The sequence below is a fragment of the Triturus cristatus genome, chromosome 5_1 (genome assembly GCF_964204655.1).
Source record: "Triturus cristatus chromosome 5_1, aTriCri1.1, whole genome shotgun sequence".
NCBI lineage: Eukaryota > Metazoa > Chordata > Amphibia > Caudata > Salamandridae > Triturus > Triturus cristatus.
The window spans coordinates 529,940,039-529,948,000 of record NC_140587.1 but is presented as its reverse complement, the minus strand read 5'-3'; positions in this window follow the sequence as shown (position 1 = coordinate 529,948,000).

Sequence of the window (7,962 nt, the reverse complement as noted above, 5' to 3'; positions counted from 1 at the left end):
ATTCAATGATTCATCATAGTTGAGCATTACTAGTAGTTATGGATCACCTTTATCCATGTATCCATGGCTCACCTTAATCGTTTTATGGTAGATGCTATCGCAAACTTTTAATTTTGCCAACTCAGCTGAAACCAGCTCAGAATTCTGTTTGGTAGTTGATAAGGAGATTCTTTTGAGAAATGTTTGTGCTAAGTTGTTTTCATGCACATTACTGAATTGCTGTACTTAGTTCTGAAGTCCCCTACTGAACTGTATAATGACTATGTGGTATCATACTGCTGGACCTTCAAAAACTCCTTGATGCTGAGTAGCTTGGTTCAAAAGTCAGGGCCCAACTCATGATAGGGGTGGGTTTTTGGAGCAAATAAAGTACAAAACAGTTAGTACACATAAAATAAATATCAACGTCCTGTCATGTTTCATATTCACAAAGAAATAAACATACACAATTGTGTAATGCAATAAATGCAATATACCATAGTAAAAAATGGGAAAAAGTGGTCTCAAGTCCTTTGCCTAACCTACTTATCAAAAATATCCTATTGAAAAAAAAAAGTTGTTGCACACTTTGCAAATCAGTCAGTTGTGCTACGAAGTTATGCAACTCCAATTAAATTAAGATTCACTTAGGTCTAGTTTTCTCCATGTTGAGCTATGGACTTCTTTACAGCCATGGAGCGCAAGGCTAGTATGATTTCTGCTCATTTGACTTCAAGGGAGGCAAGTGGTTAGTGATAATGTTAAGTAAAAAGGTCACTTATGTTTTCTGGTGAGAAAACTCCAGAAAGCAATAGCTCTACTACTGGGTGCCACTTTATCTGCATTTTATTGTTATTTCTATAGATTTGTTTTGTCTAGTGAGAGATACATGAAAATTATAAACTGCTTTCTGAGGCTTCTCTGCAGTTCTTCGACCGGCCTTGGGTGACAAAGCGATTTGAGCAGTCATTCTAGGTAGAAAAGAGAAGATAGGAACAGCACCATAAGCATAAAGTCAGAAATGGTACCAATTTGAGGAGGACAGGAATTGCACAATTCCCATCCACAAAGCATCAACAGGCTCCTCGAAGGTCGTCTTCAAGTGTAGTATTTCAACGTGTTTGTGTATGCACCTTCTTATATTCCTAGTTCCTATTGAATTGCTGCTTTCCAGGAACCAGAAACTAAGTAGTTCATTTGAAGTGATAATACCTTTGCCATCATTGTAGAATGATTTCTCGTTCCATAAGACTATCCTGGACTGGTGTGGCTTGGATTAGTATGCTGGACAGCTGGAACATGTTGCTGTGGAATTTGGTCCTATAGGCTCACCCCTTCCAAATGAGACATTGTTTAATTTTTATCATAAACATACAAAAATAATAATCAGAAAAAGTTCAGACCATACATAGAAAACCCATGACCAATATAAATTTCTTACAGTATCGAACAATTTGCTAGAGCTTTGAAAATTATGTAATATATTATTAGGGGTTGGCTGAACTCACGGTGTTGCATGAAAACTCATCAAGATTCCGCGAATGGGCAGAAATAGTTACATTGCGCTGCTTTCCCTTTGTTTTAGCGCGAATGACACCACATGGTGCACTAGAAGGCGCTGCTTCTCGAGTTGATTTTGTTGCCGCTTAAGTTGATTTTGTACTCGAGCAGCAGCTTTCCCACCGCAAACAGTTGCAACCAACCATGACCGCCCATGTTGGATGCATCTCACTGGGTGCTCTCCTAGCCTCCGCATATCGCACTACGAGAAGCCAAATCTCGCTCATGCTCACCAAGTTACCATTGGGAACTGCGCACAAGAATAAACTCCACCATGGGACAGTTCGTGGAATGTGGCCAGAACTCTGGCCAAAATTCTGTCAACTCTCCTGGCAGGGCGGAATTTATCACCCACCCCTACAGATTATGCAAGCTTAAAACCTGTTTATAATATAATGCATTTAGCTGATTAATAAAAGCCTAACAAAACCAATCTCTACGTCAATTACTGGCAATACAAATAAATATTACATCCTGCTGAACCTTAGAACTTCAAGATTACCTTCAACATCCACAACATCATTTAAACCATCTATCTGATGGCATATTTACTTGGGAGTGTTTCAAGTCACAAAGCCTCTGCTCAGGCCTACGTGACTTGTAATTTACAAATGTAATTAATAGTTTTCCTTTAAAACAATCAGCTATTTGTATTACTACAGTTAAGCAGTTGTGGGAATTTGTCAGTGATCCATTTCTGTAATATTTATTTTTCACCATTGATTATAAATAGCCTTTTCTTGTAGATAATGAGATACCTCAAACTAAATGTATGTTAAAGTAGTGTGGCTGTAATGCTAACTTAGCAGCATAGTAACATTTTGCATTCCCATATAAAAAGAAAAAGTACATGCAACTTGGAGACTCTTAGGACATGACTCAGACATGTCATATCTTGATGAATAAAATGTCTTTAACTTGTCATGTGTTAAGTATCATGTGTGAAGTGTTTCAAAGGAAAGAGATTTAGTACAGGTATACCATTTAGCTTACTTTGCCATAATTATTGTGCTATTGCACTCTAGTCTGATATTGTGTGACATATATCTTGCACCAGTTTATTACAGTAGTTTCCCTTTGTTGCTAATGTATTTCTTTCTTAAAGCAAACTTCTGAAGTTTTCATAGAATACACATATCCTTTAATTTTCCAAGTTATAAGGCAAAAAATATATATTCTGTTTTGTCCAAGGTTCTTCATAGTTTCCAACACAATACCTTTTAATTGTAAGATATGTTTTTAAACTCCCTCCATAAACATCTTTTCCAATAACTGTTTATAGATGTTTTTTTATTAATTACTGCTTCCTCACCTTTTAGTACATTTTCCATTTAGTCTTGCATTCATAACTTAGATTCATAATAAATCTTGGTAGAACTAAAACGAATAAGGTTTGGTACACAGGTCATTTGTTTTATTTTGTTTCTACCATATATATATAGGTTTTCTGCCTGAAAGATTTTGAGTGTACCAACTGAAGAGAGCTGGTCCAAGTATGACGGACTACTCTAGCTCTAGTTTTTCTACTGTATCGATGAGCCGCATATGTGTACATTGCCATTTCACCATATCGTGGCACCAGAGTTACATTTCAGATTAATCCTAGTAGCTTGTGTTCATAGTTCCTTTGGACTAGCATTGGCCTAGGGGAGCATGGTATGCATAAACAAAGTAATAAAATCTTGTGAACTCTGCAACGTGTCTCTTTCTATAGTAACGCAAGCCAAAGGGAGAAGTACATTGGCTGTAAAGCATAGTAAGCTAGATAGTAATTGCTCAAATAGGGTAGGTGCAGCCTCCTAGAAGTGGCATGCGCATGCAACCACATTGGTCCCAATCTTGAAACCAACCCACACAAATGACTAGATGTCGGAATCTATCAGCACTAAACAATCCTTATGCATAAGAAGTGCTAGCATTCAAAATGCACCATTAGAATGCGGAGCAGCCGTCATTTTAATACCCTTAAACCCTTAGTCAAAGGTCTAGGTGGGACCATTAGGCAACAGAGTTCAGCATGCGGGAAATCAGTGGATTAAGACTGTCTCTAGTTTCCTCTTTGAGCCTTCGTTTAATAATATGTCCAGCTACTTCAGTCTTCGTGTTCTCCAACACATAGGATAACGGTTAGAAATTGGGTTACTGGTTGACTGGGGTGTGAGCCCTGGTCAAGCAGCAACCACAATCGTAGTCAGGTTAAGGTACAAGTAAACCCCATATTAACCTGTGCTTAACCCCCTAATAGTGTGGCACAGAGCAGTCAGGATTAACGTAGAGGCAATGTGTAAAGTATGGGGCCTATTTATTACCCCTTTGTGCCTCCATAGTGCCACCTTTTGTGATACTCCAGCGGGGAAAACATTGAAATCATATCTATGAGGCCTTTCAAAGCCACTTTGTGTTGCTTTGAATGGCGTCATAGATATGGAGTAAGGCTAGTCAGTGTAAATCTCTGCATGGCCTTACTCTGCACTTGGGAGACGGTCCATGGGCATTGTGGTTGGTATTCCCTCGCAACACCCATAAATTTTGATGCTTCCCCGCATTTGGATGCACCAAAACCTTGAGTTGAGGCGTAGTGTGGAGAAATAACTTTATTTCTCCTTGTTTTGTCCTCTTTCCATGTGTGCTGCATTCAGCAGCACACATGGAACACATTCAGGAGCACACGTGGAAAGAGAAACACGCCTCTGGATTGTTTTTGTGCAGGAAGGTTTCCCTTCTGGCAAGTGCACCCACTTGCCAGGCCCAAATCTTCCCTTTTGCGTCATGTAAGTCACCCCATGGTAGCCCCATGGGCAGGGTGCAGTGTATGTGAAAGGTAGGACATATACTGGTGTGTTTTACATGTCCTAATGGTGAAATACTGCTAATTTTGTTTTTACATTATTTCAAGCACTATCTCTCCTATAGGGTAACATTGGGATTGCCTTGAAATATCTTTTATATGTTTTTCCCATTGGGAGCAGATAGAGATTTGGAGTTTGGGGTCTCTGAACTCACAATTTAAAAAATACATTTTTTTATGAAGTTGCTTTTTAAATTGCGTGTTTGAAAATGCCACTTTCAGAAAGTAGCCATTTTCTTGCTTAACCATTCCGTGCCTCTGCCTGTCTGTAGAATACACATGTGGGATGGCTGACAGTTGGGCTCTTGTGCATTCACCCTAGACAGTCTCACAAAGGGAGCTGAGGTGTGCTTTGCATATCCTTATGAGCCATTACCAGGGAGATGAATCTTCCTGAGCTAAAGTGGTGGGAGATGTTGTCACTGACACCTAAATGAGGCTGTGCCTGTCCTTACACAAAACTCTCACCACCCCCCTGTAGTGTGTCTAGAGCCCAGTCATAGAGAGGCAGGGTCTTGTGCACTACAAATACTTTCTTCTGAAGTTTGCCTGCTTTAAAGGCAGACGGGCATAATTATTGGACCTCTGACACCCCAAAACCAGAACATGTGCTGGCCTGCTGCTTTGGACTTTGCTCTCTGTATCCTGCATCCAAGGCTTTCCAAGGGCTTGTGTGTGCTTGCCTCCTGCTAAGAAGTCCCAGAGTCATCAAAGACGTCACCTGCCAGTGCCTGGGCTTTCTGTTGAGAGTCCTGACTTGCCAAGTGGTGCCAAAACCAGTTGCTGGGCCCTTCAAAGTGTAACCTGGGGATCTTAAGGAGAAAATCCACGCATTGACTGCCAGCGCCTGCTTTCTTGATGCATCACTGCAAAAGATCAATGCATTGCCGCTGCTTGCCCCAAAGTGTGGTTCCCGCTTGAATCATCTACCACTGCTTTTATTGCAGCCCCAGCTCACCATCCCAGGTTGTGAGAAGAATCCCCGCAGCATAAGTCCTGAGCCCTGTGCTGCTGACATCCATGGCACCCACTCTAACTCCGATGCAGCACCTGCTTCGCAGCTGACGCATTGACGCAACACTTCTAGATTTTCGATGCATCATCCCTCAGTGCCGATTTTTCATCGACACAGCACCTCAGTAAGGAATTTAGGCCGCTTGTCCAGAAACCGATGCATTACTTCCCCTGGCAGTAAGGAACCAATGCATCACCTACCCTGCCAGTAGGGAACTGATGCAGTATCTCCCCTACCTTGCAGTAAGTAACCAACGCCTCTCCTCCCCTGTCAGTTAGGAACTGATGCATCACCTCCCCTGTGTAGTAAAGAATAAATACATTGCTTTCCTTTTCCGGCACCTCACCTCCCCTGCGCCTTGCACCATCTTTGGCTTTTAACACATTTAAGGTAATTTATGCTCAAACGATCGCATCCATTTATTTCTTTCACTTAACTTGCTTAATAATTAAAAAGTTATATTTTGACCAGTGTATATTGGAATTTTGTCATTTTGGTCTTGTTTTATTCAGCTAAATATTGACTAGTTGCCTAATGTGGTGTTGACTCCTTTTGTAGTGTTTCCACTGTGTTACTGCGTATTAATGCTCTACACATTTTTGTCTGAGATAAGCCTGACTGCTCGTGCCAAGCTACCAAGGTGGAAAGCAGGGTTATCTTAGCTGTGTGACTCTCTTCCCATGACTAGAGGGAGGGTCTTTACTTGGACAGGGGGCAAACCACTATCAACTGGAGACTTCATTTCTAACAGAGCCTAAAAGCATAAAGCGCGAACTGGGGATTTGTAGTCACACTTGACTGAGTCAAATTCAAAAGTTCAGGATGATCCTAAGGGAGCGTGGGTCGGACACAGTCCCAGATTATTCTCACAGGTTTACCTTCTTAAATTGTGTGCCAATAGTCCTGTTTGCATTGGAAGGGCATGCAGGGAGCAAGGAGAGCATCACTGGAAGTGGTTTCCGTGGCACGAGGAGCAGTCCAGGCATCACAGACTTGTGGTCTGGAGCCTCCCATTGGCGATGCTCTGTGGAAATCGATGCTTGCTGTGCGAAGAGATGGGCTGGCGGCCGTTTGCACTGATTTTCAGTACAAGCGATGCAGTTCTGGTGCAAACAGTCCCATTCAAGGTTGCAAAAGCTTGATTTTAAGCACTCAAGAGCCACACCAAGGGTCCAGGACATGAGGTGCACCTTTCGGGGGTCAGGAACTTGCTGAAGATGGGTGCGGAGCTGTAGGGGAGCATTTCATGTCCCTAAGGTCCAGATCAGGAGGCCAGCAGACTAACCCTTGGAGTTACTCTAGGGTCCTGTTTTAAAGATTGGTTGTAGGTCTAGTTCTTCCTTCCCAGGCAAGAGGGAAGCAGGTCAGCACGGCAGGGCAGTGGATTATTTAGGGCAGCAGTCCTTCCCTCCAGAGTATTGACATGTCCCGAATTGTACTGAAGAGTTGGTGTCTGAGGTCCTTCTTTTGTACGCTAGTGCCCTGGTTATGGAAGGTGGGAGAAGCTTATAGTGATTTTGAAGTGCATGGACTTTTCTACCTACCCTAGCTCCAAACTCGCGAAAGTGACAATGCAGATGGGAGTGGATGTAGCCTAACGGCTAGAGCCATTGGCCATACAGCGGGGCAACTGGGTTCAAGCCTCGGGAGGGACATTCAACATCCTGTGATTCTGGGCAAATCACGTAATCTCCCCGTGCCTAACAAAGTGAATGTATCCATATGTAACACAACTGGTGCTTATATAAAGTGCTCTGATACCTTCAGGTCGAGTATGTGCTATACAAAACTCTGGGGGAAAAAAGATGCAGGGTGGTTAGGCTCTATGTGTGAGTATAGGTGGGGCTGTGCCTAGCTCCTCCCTCCCATCCGGCCAGTGCTGGCCCACCCACTCACACTTATGCTCCCCATTGTGTGTGGCTGTCTAGCAGCAATACACAAAGCCCAAATGCCAACTGCACCTAGTCATGTTATCAGGTACAGGCTGCAGTCTCCCTAAAGGGGAGTGATTTGGTTCTGGACAGGTTGGACTCAAGACATGATATACATTGCAGAGTACCTCCCAGACCATAAATTGAGTTAAAATTTACATAGAGGAATCTACCCAAGTATTCCTATCTAGTTTCATGTAATGAACTTGATGACTTCAAATAATTTTCACAAATATGGATACTTTCCCGTACTTTTCTATTTAAACGATTTATACGCCACAACCTTTTCTGATATGTAGTTTGCCCAATAGATTTTTTATCTTCAACGTTTTATGTTATATTACACTTTATCCCATCAAACAAAAATATTTACAACATGTACCAGAACAACACAAAACGAAAAATATGTAATATCGCTAATGACAACATATGACACTTTACATTATACACTACAGAAATGACAAATATTCACAACACGTATTTACAAATATCACAAAACCACATATTCTTCGGAAACAATCCTACTAATAATTGCACATTCGGTGTTTTACTGGTGTCCTATTATTTAAAGTCCTGAGGACCTGCTTCCCTTCGGTCCTTCATGTAATTTACAAAACACTTTATACTTG